Below are 21,671 nucleotides of genomic sequence, written 5' to 3'. Positions count from 1 at the left end.
AGTCAGTGTATTAGGAGCTGCCATCAAGCTGAATTTGTACATCTAAACATGACATCACAATCAAATCTATTTTCACATTAGGACACTGAAATATTTTGAATGCTGTTGAATAGTCTTGGAGTGTACAGGATACCAATATAGCATTTGTAATTTAAAACAGGGGTTTTTTGTTGTGTGTTTTTTGGGAACCCCATGGCAATGGCAGAGGGAAGCTATACAAAAATGAAAGAAGCTGCATTAATGCATTGCAATCTGTGAATGTGCTTGCTTCATACTCTTGCACATCCTAAAGCATCTTCTTAGAATTGGAATTGAATCTTAAGCATTCTCTCCCTCTCTCCCTCTCCCTCTCCCTCCCCCACTCCCCCCTCTCTCTCGCCCTCTCTTTCTCTTCCTCCCTCCCTCCTTCTCTCTTTCTTTCTCTCTCCCTCTCTCCAGTTTCAAGTTATGGAACCTCTGGCAGAGAAGAACGTTCTTAGCACAATAAAACAAGGAATAATGAAAATAATCAACCCACCTGCTGCTGCAAAGAAAGGAAAATGAGGAAACCAGAAAAACCATGCTAATGGATTCTTACAATATGCTCATATTGGAACATTATAGTTAATGAAAAATAATGGATTCATTTGATGATGGACATTGAAAAAAAAAACAAATTTTCTGTGAAAGTTACTATCATAATGAAAATTGATCCAAGGAAAAAATATTCACATTCATGTCATATTTATATGTTAGGATTCAAGGTCCATCAGAATGTATATGATGATGCAGGCAAGGCAGTATGGGCACAATTACTCTTTAAATATCTTCCCCCAATTCTGTTTAGGTGATGGAACTATCAAAGACAGAATCTGAGCCTGAAAGCCTTGCAGATGTAGTGAACAAAACACACATTTATCCTAGGGAATTTTGAATAACACTCCTACTTGGAACTATAATTTGAATTTTAAAAGAAATATAATACATTTTAGAATCCAAATTGTAGTTCCAATTAGCAATTTACCTAGGCGGTAGCCTGTCATTTTGAAAACAGACCATCCCAATTCCTGTCAAAATGAATTGCTAGGGAGGGACATGGGCTTCATTTTAGGACTGCCCTGATCAAACTGCTTTGGCTACAATAAGTAGGGGTGGTTAAGGAGCAAAATGGAAATGCAGATGCTCACCCTGTTTTTAGCACAGAACATCCTATGATCCGAATTACTAGCTTCTTTGCTAGACACGTATTAGACAGCAGAAAAGACACATCTATGCATCAATGGTGCCTGCAGCAAATATGATGATACATAGACAGTATTATCATAATGGGAATGTCATAATTGTGCATTTGCACACAATACCTGACACAAAGATATAATTATATGTTAACATCATCATGCGTTTTATCATTTACCTTTCTTCTCTCCATAGACCACTATTTGTAATTTTCCCCAGCTGTTGTATGATTAGTAGACCTTTTCCTTTACCTATCTGCACCCCTTACACAATCTCAAAAAGCACACTCTAAAAATTAAGGCTGGTTGCAATTTTTTCTACAAGCTTATTCCTCACTCTGTTGGAACACTTTATAGTGTAACTAAATGCAAGTCCCTTTAGCACAGAAAACTACTTGCTTCTAAGTAAATGAATCTAAGAATTGAAGTTGCTGAGCAAATTAATTTACAGAACCATTTCCATAACTGGAAACTAAATTGGTCTCTTGAACAAAGTTGTACTTGCTAAACTCATTAAAAACAAGCCCTGTCTTGCTCAATACATGGAGAGCTGTTATTGTTATTGTTGTTATCATCATCATCATCATCATCATTATAGCTGGTCACATAGCCAGATATTGAGAGTGGATTTGGCATTTTTGTCTACCTATTGAATCCTTTTCAAGGACCTGAAATAGGCAGAGTTTTTGTTTGTTTATTTGATTGATAGCATTAAAGGTATTGTCACAGGATGTAAGTTGTTCCAAATAAAGTAGCCTTCTGCAATTGACTGATAATGATTTTGTCAGTTCCAATGGTGTTGAAGTGGTATTCCAGATATTTTGGGACTGCACTCAAAAAGCCCATTACTGTTGGCTGTCTTTGCTTTTTTTTTGCCACAGTCATCCTACTTCTATTTGCAGGTCTTTGTATTTTGTTATTTTCTCCAGTTCTTTCTCTTCTATTTTGCTATCTCCAGGTACTGCCACATCCACTATCCAGATTTTTTTGTCTTTCTTATCAACAATTGTTAAGTCTGGAATATTATGTGGCAGGTGTCTCTATTTAAAATCTAAAGTAATATTATTTTCCTTAGTACTTTTATGCCTAAATTAATTCTGCAAGTATGTCTTTTCAAGTTACACCCAGTACCTTTACAGGAATGTAATAATGCAGTTGTTCTCAGAACAGCAAAGTTAGTAGGTATGTATGTGAGGGTATCACACAAATGTCATGATTATCTACCTGGCACCTGAACCAAGTACATAATTTTTAATATTTTAACAATGACCTCTAGAGAATTCCTGGAAGCCTGGCAGTCTCGCAGATTGGCCATCAACAGGTACATAGACATAAAGAACATCTACATACCATTCAAAAGAGACAACAAGCCAAAAAAGGGAACAAGATCAAAACATCTCTTCACCAATAATCAACAACCAGATGAGCATAGAATAACACCAAGATTAACATTAAACTAACAGTCAAGAAGCAAACAATACCCCAATCAAGTAACTGCTAAACAAACTAGCAGTAAACAGTCCAATCAAAGAACCACCAAGACCAATCCTACCAACACTAACAGGACAAGCCACTAGAATATAAACTCAGAGCAAACCTCACATCTTACTAGCACTGGTGATGTTACCTAATTTGGATAAATAGACCTCTGCAAAAAAAAAAAAAATAAATAACCAAGCTCAAAGGGCACCAAGTAACCCCTCCCCCATTTCAACCCTGAGTTACAAATATTCTCTTCAATCGAGATTTTATGTATCTTTAAAACACTGAAAATATATGATATGTGTGTATAGGAACAGAAATGAACAGCCTGTCCTTGGGGTGCTTTCAAGAAGCCATAATTACCCTTGCTAATAATCTGCATGTTCCTGAAGCAGGGGTGTCAAACTGCTGGCCCACGGACCAGATGCATCACACAGAAGCTACACCCACCCCATTGCTGACAATGGCAAAACCGTCCCGATACGTTGCCAACTCATGTGACATCGCGAGTTTGACATGTCTGTCCTAAAGAAACATTACCAACCTTGAAGTCTGTGAGATAGTTAAATTTAAGCTCCAGTCTTCTCCAACGAATACAGGCATTGTTGCACAATGATTCAAAGCAGGAAACAAGCCTTGTTACATAAAATAGTCTATTGTGTCTATGCTGTTTCTGTTTCCACTAGAAGCAGAAACTCATTACTACTATACAGACAATGATAATGAAAGCCAAAGATTCTGGAAATGAAGAAATGACATGCTTTGTTGTTTCTCTCATTGTTATATTTTAATTGCTTTATGTTTTGAAGTCTGATTAATAACAGAGTAAAGAAAAATATCCAATTTCCCATTTAATTTGGGCTGTATTTGGGTTCTGTTACGTTATCTGATTTCTGGAATTGTGTATGCTGGATAGAAGAATCAGTAGTAAACTGAGAAATTTTCCTACAATTTCTTTACCCACTCTCATATAACTTAAAGAAATAAAACTATTGAAAAATTATTGGGGGAAAAAATCTCCTCTCCCTGGAGAAATTCACCATAACTGTCCACTCATTTGTTTTTGCACAAAAATTAGGTGAAGATGTTTGAAGTGCCATTTATCACTGTATAGGGAGATGGGTAGCATAAACATTTAATAAATATAAATAAATAAATTTATGTGAGCTCTAAGACTCTTTCTCATCAACCCTAAATATATTACAGTTTTTTTTTTTTCCAAGGGTGGTATAAACCAAGACTATAGAACTGAGCAAGGTTGAGTTATGTCTAACAAGCACTCTGGGCATGAACAAAAACAGATGAGTCTGCACTCTTGAACTGCATTGTCTTTTCTATGCCATTGCTGAACTTATCTTTTTGTTACATGAGAAGGACAAAAGAGACACATTAGTAGACAATGAAAATAATATTTCTTTCAGAGAGATAATTGCCACCACTGTACTATAGTCACTTATGGTGCGTATAATAGGTTCAGGTATAAACAAGTGATGGAAAAGTAAGACTCCAAATAGATAACATATAATGATTTTTTTAAAAAAAAAAAAATCTGCCTCTTTCCTAAAATAAGGAGAGGGGAAGATCTGTTCCAGAATCATCATTGTCAGAAAGGCTCAAAATAATATAGTTGGAGGTCTTCTAGTCTAACCCCCTGCACAAGCAGGAGACCCTATACCATTCCAGACAAGTGGCTGTCCAGTCTCTTCTTAAAAGCTCCAGTGATGGAGCACCCACAACTTCTGAAGGCAAGCTGTTCCAGTGGTTAATTGTTTTCACTCTTAGGAAATTTCTTCTTAGTCCTAGGTTGCTTCTCTTCTTGATTAGTTTCCATTCATTGCTCCAATATTTGAAATCTAAGTACATTAAATAAGGTACCTTAACTTTTCTTTGTATATGTTTGTTGGGTAGATTAAAGATTGGCATGCCAATATGGAAATGTGTGATACATAAAATATTTTATCACCTATTATCAGCAGTTTCCCCACGTAAGACTTTTTTTAAATTGCTGTATTGGAATTTTTTTTCCTAATTAGTCCAATAAGAGGGAGGTGCTCATGTACACCAGATGTACACAATTTGAGGTCCTACTTTTTGCCATCAGAAGCTAGGAAGCACCAACCCAAGTCACTACATAAAATGCTACCAAATGCTAATTTGAAATGTGACACAAGTGGAAAATGTGAAATACATGATGAGTAATCAAATCTGACAGTTTAATTACTTTAAACATTAAATTCTATTTAGTGTTTGTAATACCCTACCTGCTTTTGGAAATGAGGATGCAGCGTGCCAATTAAAGGCTAAAGGAAGACCTCATCTCCAGAAAGCAAGCAAGCAAGCAAACAAACAAACAAACAAATCTCTTCATAATACTTAGGCAAAGACTACAAGCCTGATAAATACATTTCTATTTATTTTTATCAAAATAACTATACAGCATGAGAGGTCCCCCTTAATTTAATTTGCTGGATAAGGGGGAGCTAATCTGAGTTGTCAATTTTCTGATAACATGATCTTACAATTGAAATAATATTACTGGTAAAATGAAGACTAATGTATTCATAGAGCAAAACTGTATCTCCAATTATAATTTGATTAAGTGGTTGATTTGCATCAATAAGTCATCCTAAGTAGATATTTTATGTATAAAAATGGTCTGTAATATTGGCTATTTTGGGCATTGTCTCAATTGTCTTCAATTTGCAAATATTTCTCAGTATGCTTAATAAAGATCTTTGAATATTTGACAGGAAACAATTAAACGAAAAGTTTTCTGGAAAGATACCGCTATATTTACAGGAAAGTTCTTAAGTTGTCTGTGAGCAGATTTAATAGGGTCTGTTACCTTGAACTGTTGTCAAATCTATAGCATGTATTTGAAGTTTAACTTGCATAAGTGTTGCATGGATGCTTTGGCATCACATTTAATGGACCAGAAAATGGTACAAAATTGCTTACCCTTTCTGCACAATACCTGGATGCATCAGTGGTGCGGTAGATAGCATATTGCGTCCCAATTTGAAATGCTCTTTCTTACCAAGACTGTTTGAGAAAGTGTCACTGCATAGGCTATGGTTTCAGAATGATGGACATTTCCTGTTCAAATGGGAGAATCTATTACCGTTTCAAGTCACAAGTCATAGATTGTCTTTCAGATGCTGTCTTATTTTATCTTGCAACGATTCAACAAGTTCAAATTCATCTTTCTGAGCATCAGAAGCATTGTGTAATTCACATACTGTTCTACAGTTGCACAACTTGTATATGAAAACTAAACAGTTCAGAATAATGTAGTAATGCATCAAGATGTGAACAGTAAAATAAGCCACAAATAATTTGAGGATTTTTAGTGATAATTTTCTGCAGCTATCTCCTTGTGAGAATCACCAATCCTGCAGTTGAAATGAGAAAACACTCACCCTTTCAGAACAAAGGGTAGTACAGATTAAAAATTACATATACTGGAATTTGATTTAATCTAAGAAGCAATTGCTAAGACGTCTACATTTATAGAAATGCAGATCTTATATAGTTTTTTTCTCTTTATATGCTTGATATGGGTCAGTGAAAAATTCTCAAGTCTGTATCCTTTCACTCAGGATTGTTTGTTAATTTAACCACTGTAAAGGCAATTTAGACCCCCTGCTTCCTGAAACAAATTTTACCAATAAAATTTATGTTTACTAAGAGAAGCACTTTATTATGATACATATAACCATACTCGTTATAGTTAAGCAAGATCCCAACCCTTTGCCTAGAGTCACCTTTATCTCATAGGTGGCAAATAAATTTAATAAATTTATAAAATAAATAAATTCTGCAAAAGTTATTAATTATAAAAAGGAATTGTGGGGAAAAAGTAAAAAAGTTCATTGAAAAATAATTATTTAATTCTGCACTCATTCATATGCAGTATATGCCCAAAAGATGCAGTAGGAATTTTTAATAATAATATGAAGTTCTTTCACTAAAGAAGTTTTTACTTAGCCATGAAAATTAGCAAATAAGAAGCTCAAATTTCACACTATAGGCAGAATATTCAATTTCAACTGAATCATAAATATTTCAATCAATTTATCAGTCAAGAGATTGCAATGAACAAGCCAAGACTTGACAAAAAAGGAACAATGCAGTTCTGAGCATAGCTATGGGGCAAACCAAAGAAATACAACAAGAATACAGCTTGGATAAAGAAATGGTGGGAAAAGGAAGATCAAGAATTTGATATCGCTAACATCAGATGAAAAATTGATTAAGAAACTTTATAAATATATGCTAAGCTTAAAGATGGAAGAGGAACAAGTTAAAGAAACAGTGATAACATGGGTAAAAAACTTTGGACATAACATTGAACTAGAAAAATGGCAAAATCTTTGAGAAAGAGATTTGGAAATAACAAATGCGGTAGCATACAAAGAAAATTTATATAAAATATTTTATAGATGGCAACCTGTCAGATTAGCAAAAAATGTTTAAAAATGTATCGAATAATTGTTGGAAATGTAAACAAAAAACAGGCATTTATTACCATTTTTGGTGGGCATGCTTTAAAGCTAAAAGATTTTGGTTAAGAATACATACATGGATAGAGAAAATGATGAAAAAAACATATAGAGTTTAAGCCAGAATTAATTTTGTTAGGTATAATTGTAGGTAATTATGAGAAAGAGTGTATTTACTTAATTTTACATATATTAACTCTAGCAAGAATTGTATTTACTCAATATTGGAAAAATGAAGAATTACCAGCGGAGGAAGTGTTAATTAAAAAAATCTTAGAGTGTGCAGAAATGGATAGATTAACATTGATAAAGAAAGAGAAAGAAGATTCAGTTTATTTTAGAACATGGAATACTTTTTATAATTGGCTAGATAAACAAGGTAGAGAGAAAGGAACTTAGTATGTATTAGTAAATTAGACATTAAAATCCAGACAATATGTTGCTGATAATATTTTAAACACTGTGATTGTAAAAAAACTAATAAAAATGTATGTAAAAAAAAAAGAATTGATCAGCCCCAAATGAATATGAACTGCATGGTTTTGAGTTCAAACATCTGACAGATCTATACCACCAAGCAATTTAATTACATAGTATAAGGAGATGAATTGGTTACATCTGGCAAAATCTATCTAATAATGCAAGATTGAACAAAAGGAGCAGCACCAGGCAATTAAAGACAATTACCAGCTTACCAACAACTGCAACTTTCAAATTTCAAATTGGTGTGGAGCTGATATACGGAGCTGAGGTAGTCTAACAGCATCTTTCCACCTGAACAGAAAGGAAACTGTCAAAGTAGCAGAGGAACAAAAGATCAGCTGCTAATTGACACAATTGTTTTGGGAAACTGCAAGAGAAGGAAGATTGAATGTTGGCGGTGGCTATTTGACCTCTTTTACATGAATGATCTAAAGCTGTATGAAATGCATATATAGTCAAAAATGTAAATGCCACATCTAGAAAGAAGCTGAAGAATCAGTGGATCATGTACTTAGCTGCTGCAATAAGATTTTACAGACTGGTTATAAATAACAGCATGACAAAATAGCAATAATAGCACATTGGAATATCTGCAAGAAATACCACTTGCCTCCAAGCAAGAACTGGTGAGGCCGCAAAATAGACAACATAATATAAAATAAAGGACTGAAGTGCTCCATGACTTTAGAATTCAAACAGAGAAGCATCTGCCACACAATGCCTCAGACTTCACAATTGTTAATAAGAAAGACAAAAATAAAGTTTGAACAGTGAATGTTTCTGCAGAATAGAATAGAAAGAATTGGAGAAAATGTCACATACACTCACACACACACAAAGACCTGCAAATGTAAGTAGAATGACTGTGGCAAAGAAAGCCAAGATAATATTAAAAGGGATAGGTGCCTTGGGTGCAATCCCCAAAAAATATGGAGCACCCCTTGAATACCATTGGCATTGACAAAAATCACCATTACTCAATTGGAAAGGAAGCTTCACTTGGAACAACTTATCTTAAATACCATCAGATATCAATACCTGCCTATCCTAGGTCCTTGGACAGCCCTCAAGAGATGGACAAAAATGCCAGATCCAGTCTAAACATGTATCTGAATGTATGACTAACCATAATAATTTATCTAGAACAGGGGTCCCCAACCTTGGTAACTTTAAGACCTGTGGACTTCAACTCCCAGAATTCCCCAGTCCACAAATCTTAAAGTTGCCTTGCTCTAGAGGACAACTAGGTATCATGAAACAATTATATCTATTCTCCACATAAATGACTGGCCCATAGCATTATGCATATTTTGAAAAGATTTGGGAGAAGTACTTTTGACTTCATGTGAGTACAACCACAGCCTTCTAGTGAGCATGAAAACAAACATGTAGCTGCTTTAAAAGTCATTAAAACATTTTTTTTCCTCAAGTTTTCAAAGGAGCTAGGGAAAATCATGTCTCCTTGAATAAATATCATTTAAGCATTATGCTTAATGTGACTCCCAAAAGCTTCTGGATCATTTTTGAAGTGTTCACTGCCATGCTAGCTAATCCCTAATTGTAACAAAAGGAACAAACTGCCAAATATTTTTAAATTTTTTCTTCTTAGATTATAGCCTACCTTTCACGAAATAATTCAAATTAGCATTCACGGCACTTTTCCTAATTTTTGCCACAAAAGCCAATGAAGTAGGTTTGTCTGAGGGAGAGAAAATGCCTGGATGATTGCATTTGCCTGGTTGAGGAACCTGGGTCTTTGAGTTTCTAATCCAAAATCATAACCAACATGCTATACTGCCTCTCATATAAGACCTGGTTTCCCTGCTCTCACAGTCTTGACTCTTTTGTTGTGATGGTGGTGGGGACTTTGACTCAGTGTTGATTCCTGACAACTCCCTGCAGTTTTCTTCGCAACACATTATGCAAGCTGTTTGCCATTGTCTCCTTGCTATGACCAAGAGAGAATGTCTGACCTAAGGTAATGCAGTTGGCTTCGTGCATAAGGTAGGATTGGAACTCACAGTCTCCTAGTTTCTAGCCTGGCACCTTAACCACTACAAACTGGTTTTCAGGCTTGATTCTGCATACCTAAAAAAAGATACAGGCATATTCTCCCCCAATTACTACTGAATATTTGATTCATACTGCCATAACCCAAAGTGCTGGAAATATTATAAACAAGAGTCTCTTTTAATAATAGATAAAGGACAAGTGAATGCACTATGTCTGCAGCTCTAAATTCACTTATATAGGAATAAGCTCTGTTGAGCACAATGAGATGTACTTTGAATAAGAATGTATATTATGCTGTATTAGGGGACTGACAGAATGACTTATTGTCTTGCCACAATATGCTGTATTTTTAACCAATCTATGGAAAGATCCAAGAATGCAGTCTTATAAAACATAATATTTCTAGTTACAGCAAAAGGTCAATTTTTTTAAATGTCAAAATCTAAAATGGGACCAGAGTATACAACTTTCCTCCCTTATTGATATTTAAAGGGCAGGACAATATTTGCCAAGTATAGAATTCTGTTGTAGCTATGTTGACTTATATAGACACTGTTTTGGGCACCTGCAACTAAAGGAAAAAGAAAACAATTGATCATGGGGAGAGAGAAAAAAACAGCAGCAAGGGGTTTTTTTTTTTTTTTTTTAGATTTTCAAGGACCTTCAAATATAATGTCCCTCCCCATAAATATTTGTTGCTTGGTAGTTAGTAAAGAGTTGCTTCATCTGTCTTGGAAAGCTGCAGCACATTTAGCTAAGTGGATATGTCTACCTTCACTTAAGCTATTGGAGAAGAGAGATATAGGCCTTACACTTTATGTTGGAGGTTTATGTATGGAGATTTACATATCTTCCACACACTTCTCTTGAAGAATTGCTGAAAAATAAAAAGGGAGATGTTCTGGAGTGTGAAAGTCATCCAAAATATATTTTCATTTCTCTGTGATCACAAAACTTGCTAAAACAGTTTTCCCAACTGCCAGGGAGCTACTGTATATTCACACAAATGTGCTAACAAATCTCTGCTGAGCATAATTTTAAGTATCCAAATGGTTTTAGGGACACCCACCTATCTGGAGATATTAGTGTAGGACATATATGCATCCTTTTACCCCATCTTCTGGCAAGATGGATAAACAGCAGGGGATAAGAACTGAATTTGGGAGAACCTGAAAGGAGTCATACCTTCTTAGTATGTGGCTATGAGCTAAAGTGAGAGATCAAACCCATCCTCCCACCCCTATTTTGCCTGATTTTGTGAAAATCAATACTTGGGGCTACTATGTGTCTATCCTAAAGTTATTTTAGATATCCCTCATTTCTTTTTCTTTTTCTTTTTTTCTGTAGGCTCTATAAATCTACAACATTCTGTAAACTTATTAACTATTCAATTATTCATACAAATAGGCTTTCTTCCTCAATTCTGTTTACCATCATTGAATCCTGAGACCTTTCAAGAGACTGTAAAACTTGTTATGAGATAACTGAGTACCATGAAAAACAGCAGGGCCATACTGTAAATGCTGAGAGTGTGAACACACTTTCACAAGGTGGTCCATCAGTTCTGTAAGGTAATATCTCTTATACTCACAGTAAAGATATATGAAGTAGAGATCAGAATGATCTATTATCTATTTCTATTATGAAATCGGTTGGTGATCTCCACAGGTGGCAGGTGCTTCCCTCTCCACCATTATTTCCCTTAATATCCTGAACATACCTTTCTATTGAAACACAGAATTGTGTATCATACAATCTTGGCTCCTTAAACTATAATACAAATTCAGATAAGATCTGGTTATCAGTCTTAAAATAAGCCTTCGTTTTCAGTCTAGGCAGCCATTGTTTGTGAGATGAGAAAGGTGGAAGAAACTTTTCTATTACCTCACTCAAGAAAATAAATCAACAAAACATCATGCACTGGTCTAATATTGCAGATAACTTTGCATTTTATGTTTGGAGTGAAGATCAACATTTAAAATCATCTGAACATTGTATTTTTTTTTTTACATGAAGAGCTTGTTGGCACATGCCTTACACTCCATCCCCACTATAGTATAAAGATTGTCTTAAAGTGATGTATTTGGAATTCCTAAAAATGAAATATTTTATATTAAAAATGCAAGAAAGCAATGTGCATTTAAAATAATTAATTGCTCTGAATGACTGTTACTGTTTCCCCCCTCTCATTTGGAGTTTATTGATCAGTTTACTCAGAATATTTTTGTTAGTGGTATTCCTACCTTATCATATTGTTTCCATAATTTTCTCCATAGCATAAGAATTCCTATGAATAACATAAGTTTCATCTGTTGTTTTCTGACTTGGTGCCTTTGTATGCCCCAAATATATACTTTGATCTTTTCAGAGACATATTTTATATATGTTTTATGAATATTATGAACCTACATCTCTCTGTCTCTCTGTCTCTCTCTGTCTCTCTGTCTGTCTCTCTCTGTGTCTGTGTCTGTGTCTGTATCTGTGTGTGTCTGTCTGTCTGTCTGTCTGTCTGTCTCTCTCTCTCTCTCTCTCTCTCTCTCTCTCTCTCTCTCTCTCTGTGAGTGTGTATATACAGGTTTACCTAGAAAAAATAAATATTCACTAGCTGCCTTTGAAATGAAATAAGTTATTCCAGATTCATAAATATATTTAAGATTAAATATTGGAGTCCATACTAACAAACAAATACTAACTGAAAATTCATGACAAAATTATATAAGACTTGCATAAATCAAGTCACATTGTATAGATGCCTGAACATAGGAGCAAATGAACGTTAATTAAGGAACTAAGAGTTTCAAGATAAGATTTTGCTGATTAATTCAAATTAGACAATTAGAGACAATTGCTAAAGAAATTAGATGACAACATAATTCAGGATTTTTAAAAATGGGGGAAGAATAGGAAGGCCTTCTTAGCTGTGGCCTCTCTTAATCTCAAACAGTTTGCCTTTTATGTTACGATAGCTCAATTCCTATTAACATTCAGTAAGGCAGGGGTGTCAATCTGCTGGCCCATGGGCTGGATGCATCATAGCAAAACCGTACGCACCCCATTGCCGGCAATGGCAAAAAAGTCACAATACATCACGACATGTCACGTGACATTGCGAGTTTGACTCCCCTGCAGTAAGGACATTAGGTTGTTACTGCTTCATAGATTCTTGTGGACATAAGGAATCAGATCAACTGGGAATAGTTGTCTGTGGTTGCCTGGTTTTACTATCAGTTAAACTGGGGAGTTGTCTTGATTGCTGGTTTTTCTTCTCCTGATAATGCTTGTCACCAACCCTTGTAAAAATAATTACAATATTGTTATATTAATTAATCCACTTTGTTGAATGATGTAATACTGATGTCAAACAGTTTAAGATCAGCTCTATACTGCCATGCCAATGGCCACTATGATTGACTGATTATGATTCCTATAGACCAAAACATAGTTACTGTAGAACTGGTTAATTCTGTATCCTATAACCCGGAATACTACTGACTACTGTTCGTCCTTGCAGTGTGATAGATGATAATTTTCTTTCGTATTGACTATGTTTAAGTGTTTGTTTTTTGAGGCTTCTTCATTCTTACTCTTATTAAAAAGCTAGTTATTTATTCTAGTGGTACCAATGGATTTCCAACAGATAATTCCTTTAGCAGCAATCAATACACATAATGTGATTTTACATACAATGCAATTGAATCAGTTGCCATAATATTGCTACATCTTTGCAGGGTGATCTTTTAAAACATTTCTGCCAACTACAATGCTACTGATTTTCCATGTTTGTGAGGAGTGAGTTTATTGGAGTGGGAAGCCATAATTAAATGGCACAATAAAAATACAGATCTAAAGTAATTTATAAACCATATTTCTGAATGCAGAGCATGATTTATTTTGATGAAAATTAGAGTATATGAGCAAGGATAATCTTTAAATACAAAATATTCTTCATTTAGGGCAAATTCTGGAATTTATAATTCCTTCCTTCCTTCCTTCCTTCCTTCCTTCCTTCCTTCCTTCCTTCCTTCCTTCCTTCCTTCCATGGATGGGAGAAGATATCAGTGAAGCATCTAACAAACTCAATCATCTTTTACTTGTACCCTATGGCATTTCTGAATTAAAAGATAACAGCAATGATATTTCACTCCAAAGGGGAAAAAAGCTTAGAGTGATAAACAGCAAAAGGACACCTTTGCTAAGTCTTTGGAAAAGAAAAAAATGAAAATGTTTTGCACTCCAAAAGATGGAACTTGCCTCTGGGAAAGTCAATGCAGTAATTTCCAGATAAAAATCAGAGCTATTGTAGGGAATCAAAGTAGGAACAGTGGCAATGAGAAAAAAAACTTCAGCACCCAATTAGGTAGGGAATATCTAAGCGTTTCAAAATATGATTTAAATATAGATGTCATGAAAGCAGAACTGTCAACTCTCTTTGTAGAGGGGGATATTTCACATACTTTTTTTGGTCTGTTTGTTTCCTAATCTGCCATCTGTTCTTCACTCCTTTCTTTCAGAAAAAATCCTGATGATGGCCTTTCGATCAGCAAATCAGTGGGTGACACCCACAGAGCTGAGGAGGAGACATTTAACTTTTGGTGCCATTTTTATTGTCATCTCAAGTTTACAAGATTCCTGACAATTGAGAGAGACCTCTTATTGATACTTCCCACTTTATCCGGGCAGGGAAATGACCAGTACATAGTCACAAAAATGCCCAGGGCCCTAATCATGTCAGTCATTTTTCCTTGTATTCCATTTATTTTATGCTTTTTTCCAATATCATTTGAAGAATACACAGTAATTAAATTCCATCCCTATGTGGAAAAGAGCATAGGGTTTAAGTCATGGTATCAAGAATATGCATAAGTCTTTGAATAAATCAACAAAGAGGAACAGCAACTTTATATTAAATTCCTTACTAGGGTATAGCCTTAGTGGGTATCTTATGATGCTGATTTCCCCACTTTTCCCCATTTCACCACTTTTTATTCATAGTTTTTCCTGCCTTTAGTAAATAAGAAGATAGACAAGACAAAGGAAGCAGCAGCCTATCATATTTGTGTTTTTAGTATATCCTAACTAGAATTCCACATGCCTCTTGTTGTATCCATCAATTTAAATGTTTGCAACATCCTAAAAGTAGATAAACTACAGCTTTTATATTAAATCATAAGGAATAAGTGCAAAAGTTAAAGTGAAATGCATACATATACATGTACACACATACAAAATGCATATACACATACACACACCAGTACATCTAGTCTACCAAACAGTTTGAAAGCATGCAAATGCAAGTAGATAAATAGGCACCACTTTAGTGGGAAGGTAACAGTATTCTGTGTGACTTGGCATACAGTCGGGGTGGCCACATGACCACAGAAATGTTTTCAGACACGAAATGGAGATGACCACCCCCCATCCCAGAGTTGGACATGACTGGACAGGGAAAACCTTTATTTTTATCTTATACCAATACACATATACTATTAGATTTGAGAGGCAGCATGGGATAGTGGTTAAAATGCTGGAGTAGGATTGCCTAAAGCCAGGTTCTAGTCTTCTCTTAGGCATCCACCTGAGTGATCTTGGATCATTCATATGCTAAAAAAAAAACCCCACTATTAAATGAAATCCTCTGTTCCTCCTTTTATGAGATTCTGGTGGAGGAAGAAAATACTTATGTGTTGTAAAATGATTGGAGTGTGGCCTGAGGTGGAAGAATACTTTTGATCTGGATTGCTGTGATATGCATACTATCCATTTTAGAATGCTGAAATCATCCAGTGGTTTTCAGTGGGACTCACACAAAACGAATGTGCAGAGCTTCAGCTGTTAGAGCTAGTGAAAACCAATATAGAAAATTAATTTAGGTTGGTAGGCACCATACAGATAACTAATAAGGGGAGAGTTTCTTATAAGAATTTTAAAAATACCCTGTCCAAAATGTCAAAGAAAGCTAATAAAAATGGCTGTAGACGTCTAAACATTGTCTGAAACTGCTTTTGTTGTAGATCAATTCACATTATAGAAATAATGTCAAAGGTAGTTTATTTTCATAGTACGCAGCTGGGACTTAACTTGAAATTGATATAGATTTTCCTTCTAACTTCACACCTCAGAGGCTGCATGGCACAGACAAGGAAGTGGCTATGTGGAACATTAGCCTGGCTTCAGAAACAGACACCACAGAAAATAGGATGTTGCACTCATATGACTTAGCTGTCAAGAATCAAGAATATAGATAACATTGCACATTATTTTAACAATACTTTTTTTATTGCTGTTTAAAGGTTGGGTGAATTCTGATATTGCCATCCAGGTCTTTCTTTACCACAAAAGAGAATCACCAGATGGCAGCACCTTGCTTGTTCTTGAAAAAAAGAAAACATTAAATGAAGTCAGGCTTGGTTACTATACCACCAAGAAATCCAAGAATTACACATCAGATTTGGAAATAGAAAAATATACTGAAAAAAGGTAATAGTTAAAACTACTAGTTCACTGTTGCCAAGAAAACAATATACAGTAAACATGTCAATGTATTTCTTGGAAGTCAAGTCTCCAGTCAAAGAAGAGTTTCCCTTCATTCCAATATTAGATTATCATGTTTCCCTCTTTCTCTCTCCACACACACACATACACACGCACACACACACACACACACAGAGAGAGAGAGAGAGAGAGAGAGAGAGAGAGAGAGAGAGGAGCCGGAAGAGGAAAAGTTAAAGAGAATTGTAAGAAAGAGAGAAAAAAAGAGTTAGATGAAGTCCCAAGAAGATACCAGAAACAAGGACTACAGCAGCATTGAATGTAATGGCAGTAGTGGAGTAGTGCTAAATGAGAGCTTCTGGAAAAGCCAACAAGAAGTACTATAGCCCACAGTGCTGTCCACAGTGCAGGTCCATAGCTAAAGAAGCCAGAATTCTGCCATTGTAGCCTAGTGCTAGTCCATGAAAGTTGGGCAGCCCATAAATGCAAATAGACAAAGAAATGAATTTAAATACAAGTGAATAAATGTAAATAAATACATTTGAATAAATAGAATACAATAGAGCTGGAAGGGACCTTATTTATTTATTTTATTTTCAGTGTTTATATGCCGCCCAATCCCAAAGGACTCAGGGCGGTGTACAAAGTTAAAACAATGATAAAACAATAAAATAAAGCAGTCATACCGCGAGTCCGATCATATCCCTCCCCCCCGGGGACATCAGCCCCAGGCCTGCCGGAACAGGAGGGTTTTAACGGCCTTCTTAAAGGCCGGCAGGGTGGGAGTAGTTCGAACCTCGGGGGAAGTTGATTCCACCAGGTCAGAGCCACCACAGAAAAGGCCCTTCCCCGAGGGCCCGCCAGCCAACATTGTCTGGCCGATGGGACCTGAAGGAGGCCCAATCTATGGGACCTCACCAGTCTCTGGGAGCTGTGCGGCAGAATGCGGTCCTGTAAGTAACCTGGCCCTATGCCATGAAGGGCTTTAAAGGTGATAACCAACACCTTGAATTGCATCCGGAGACCCACAGGAAGCCAGTGCAGCTCGCGGAGGATAGGTGACACGTGGGCGTACCTTGGCGCACCCACAATCGCTCTCGCGGCTGCGTTCTGAACCAACTGCAGCCTCCAAACGCTCTTCAAGGGTAGCCCCATGTAGAGCGCGTTACAGTAATCCAGTCTTGAGGTGACAAGGGCATGAGTGACTGTGAGTAAAGCCTCCCGGTCCAAATAAGGCCGCAACTGGTGCACTAGGCGAACCTGTGCAAAGGTCCCCCTGGCCACAGCCGATAGATGTTGTTCCAGATTTAGCTGTGAGTCCAGGAGGACACCCAAGTTGCGTGCCTGCACTGAGGGAGGTAAATTTGCCCCCCCCAGGACTAAAGATGGACCATCCAGTTGGCCTTTGGGAGGCAAGACCCAGAGCCACTCGGTCTTGTCAGGGTTGAGTCTAAGCCTGTTCACCCCCATCCAGACCCTCACATCTTCCAGGCACCGGCACATCACGTCGACTGCTTCACTGAAAGGACACGGGGTGGAGATATATAATTGGGTATCATCCGCGTACTGATGATACCTCACCCCGTGTTGCCGAATGATCTCACCCAGCGGTTTCATGTAGATGTTAAAAAGGAGGGGGGACAGGACCGAGCCCTGAGGCACCCCATGATCGAGGCGCCTAGGGGTCAATCTCTGTCCATCCGCCAACACCGACTGCGACCTGTCAGAGAGGTAGGAGGAGAACCACCGCAATATGGTGCCGCCCACCCCCACCTCTCCAAGACGACGCAGAAGGATACCATGGTCGATGGTATTGAAAGCCGCTGAGAGGTCAAGAAGCACCAGGATAGAGGAATGACCCCTATCCCGGGCTCACCAGAGGTCATTGGTCAGTGCGACCAAAGCAGTCTCAGTGCTGTAACCGGGCCTCAAACCAGATTGAAAAGGGTCCAGATAATTGGTTTCATCCAAGGATCGCAAGAGTTGAGATGCCACCACCTTCTCTACAACCTTCCCCACAAAGGGGAGGTTGGAGACGGGACGAAAGTTCTTCAAAACAGCTGGGTCCAGGGAAGGCTTCTTGAGGAGGGGCCTCACCACCGCTTCCTTTAAAGGTTGCGGGAAAGACCCCTCCATCAAGGAAGCATTGATTATCGCCTGGAGCCAGCCTCGTGTCACCTCCCTACTGGCAAAAACCAGCCAGGAGGGGCACGGGTCCAATAAACAGGTGGCGGCATTCATTGCCCTCACGGCCTTGTCCACTTCATCAGGGGTCACAGGCTCAAACTCGCTCCAGATAATATGACTAAGACCAGCCCCTGGCAACTCGGCTGGCACTGCCCAGTCAGAGTCCAGGTCCCTCTGAATCTGAGCGATTTTGTCCGAAAGAAACTGAACAAACTCCTCAGCTCTCCCCTGCAAGGGTTCCTCCGCCTCCTCCACTTTAAGAAGGGAGCGGGTCACCCTAAACAAGGCGGCCGGGCGAGATTCTGCGGACGCAATAAGTGCGGAAAAGTGAACACGCTTTGCCGCTCTTATCGCCACTAAATAAGTCCTAAGATAGGCTCTTAATAGTGATCGGTCAGATTCAGAGTTACTGGCCCTCCAATGTCGCTCTAGAAATCTCTTGTGGCACTTCATCTCCCGGAGCTCCTCAGTAAACCAAGGCGCCCTCTGGGGACCACCACCACAGATAGGTCGCAAAGGCGCAATTCGATCCAGGGCCCCGGACGCCGCCTCATTCCAGGCCGCAACCAGGGACCCGGACGAGTTGTGGACAAGGGAGTCAGGTATTTCCCCAAGCTCCTCCTGGAACCGATCTGGGTCCATTAGGCACCTGGGGCGGAATCACCTAGTCGTTTCCCTCTCCCTGCGATGGGGGAGTGATGCTCTGAAGTCCAGCCTCAATAGGAAATGATCTGTCCATGACAAAGGCGAGATCTCTATTCCCCTTAATTCCAGATCATGTCTCCATTGCCCCGAGAGAAACACAAGGTCGAGTGTGTGTCCACCCCTATGAGCCGGATCCTGAATTACCTGGGTCAGGTCCATGGTTGCCATGGAAGCCATGAACCTCTGCGCCACCTCTGAGCGATCGCCAAGTGATGGTAGGTTAAAGTCCCCCAGTACTATAAGTCTGGGGAACTCCACCGCCAACCCGGCTACTGACTCCAGCAACGCAGGCAGGGCTGTTGCAATGCAGCTGGGAGTTAGGTACGTCAGCAGCAAGCCCAACTGAACCCGTGAACCCAACTTCAATAGGAGGGACTCACACCCAACAACCTCCGGGGCAGGAATCCCACGAAGACTCAAGGACTTCCGAGCGATGACCACCACTCCCCCACCCCTGCCCTGATGTCAAGGCTGATGAAGCACCACAAACCCGTCTGGGCACATCTCTGAGAGGGAAACACCCCCCTCAAGGCCCAGCCAGGTTTCGGTTATACATGCCAGGTCCGCCGCGCTGTCCAATATTAAATCACGGACAAGGGGGGCTTTGCTGACAACGGACCTGGCATTAAGCAACAGCAGCCTACAATTAGTGCCCTGTACTCCCCTGTCACCAGTACTACAGGATGAGCCTTTTGAGGGGCCGGAACAAGGAATCACTCTAACATAGCGAGTCCTCGTTCCCCAAAGATGGCCTGCCCCTCGGCTCCCGCCATATCTGCCCATCCCAGTCATGACCGGGATGCTCCGACCTTCTCCCCTCCCCAGAGGACCCCCACCCTCACCAGCCTTCTCCCTTCCTGACCGGACTCGCTTTCCATACAGACCAAGCCCAAGGGTAAGTCCTCCCCCCCTACTTTTGCTATTGCACTCAGCAGAGGGGGTACCAGGCTCCATCCCCAACTCCACCATTCTCATACCCCAAACACTCAATACACATTCACACTCAATTTATATACATAGAAAATAAAAATGTTCACATTCATACGCCCTAAATACAATAATAAAATTTATACATAACAGGGCCATCATTCATCTACATGCATACTCACACCCACAACAAACATTCTCTAAAAATTAGTATTGCCCCTCTGTGTCCCAGGCTGGTCCAATGTGGCCGGCTAGGTGATCATTAGGTACTTGTCTTGGGGCAGACCGTACTTGGCCTTATGCTCCTCGAAGAGCTGGGTCAACTTCTCCAAGTTGTTGCTGGCCGTCACCGCAATGGCGGCAATTGCCGCCAAGGCAACGGGCAAAGTCACACGGGGAGCCCAAGTCACTGGAGAAGGCCCCGCCGTGGAGCCTGAAGAAAACAACGAGGCGGCGGCGATGATAGCGGAGAAGGAAAAGGAAGCGACACATGGGGCAGCGAGGGTTGGCTGACTGCCGGGCCAAATTGCCCAGGTGGGCTACTGCGGCGAAGCCTGCCACCACAGGGGAGGCTGTGGCTGCTGGTGGAGCAGGCTGGCACTCTCCAGCGGCAGAAAGTCGGGCTGTGGGTCGCCACAACGCGGGACGCGGGATATGCCGGGCAGCGGGGATGAGGCAGTGGCAGCCTCCAGGCACAGCGAAGCAGCCGAGGTGGCAGACAAAAGCCCTGCACAAACCCAGTTAGAAAACTGGCTAACCAGATCAAGCTTCAATGGGAAGGAAGCCATGAGGGTAAAAAACGCTGGGCTGAGCTGGGCTGGGCTGGGCAGGTAAGGCGGGGCAGCGGCAGCTGGGAGAGCCCCAGACAAGGCGCGCCCCACCCTTCTCCCCGGCAAAGGCCAAAAAGTCTTCCTCCGCCTGGGAAGCCACCTGGCAGCCCCGCTGCTTGCCCCGCCCGAGCCCGGCCTCCTCTCCGAACTCACCGACAGACACGAACGCCACCGAACGCCACCGCTAGCCCAGCTCTAGACCTCGCCTGTCCTCAGTTCCGGCGCAGCGATGGCGGCATCAGCGTTGGCCTTGGTGAGTTTGCCTTGCCTCTGTCTTTAAAACGGCAGCGCACAACAGTAATGTTAATCCCTGGTGGGCGAGCTGGCTCCGAGGCTACGGGGGGCGCCTTCCACCTCGCCTCTTCTCTCCTCTTCTCTCAGAAAGAATGCTTCGCTCCAGAAAACTGTAACTTCCACTTACATTGGGCTTCTCTATGGTTTCTCTATGGTTTCCATGCAGCAAAGTTCAGGTGCGCGAGACGATCCTCCGGGTCACTTCCCTTCGCTGCTAGCCGGGCGCTGCTGTCGCCGAATTCAAAAGCGCTCTCCGGTGGAGGTCTTCTAGTCCAGCCCCATGCTCATGCAGGAGAACCTATACCATCTCAGACAAGTGACTGTCTAATCTCCTCTTAAAAACCTCCAATGATAAATAAATAAACAAAGAAATAAACAAACAAACAAATAAATAATTGAAATTAATGAATGAATTGAGCAAGTAGGGTAGTAGCAAATTTCACACCATCACTGGACCAAGGTCCTTAGCAACATCCAAGACACTGGCACTTGCTGGAAACTGCTCAGGGAGCTAGCAACCATTTAGCATGGGTAGCATTGAGAGC

This window comes from Crotalus tigris, unplaced genomic scaffold, assembly GCF_016545835.1.
Source record: "Crotalus tigris isolate CLP2741 ecotype Arizona unplaced genomic scaffold, ASM1654583v1 scf7180000017868.301814, whole genome shotgun sequence".
NCBI classification, from domain to species: Eukaryota; Metazoa; Chordata; class Lepidosauria; order Squamata; family Viperidae; genus Crotalus; species Crotalus tigris.
This window is presented reverse-complemented; position numbering follows the sequence as displayed.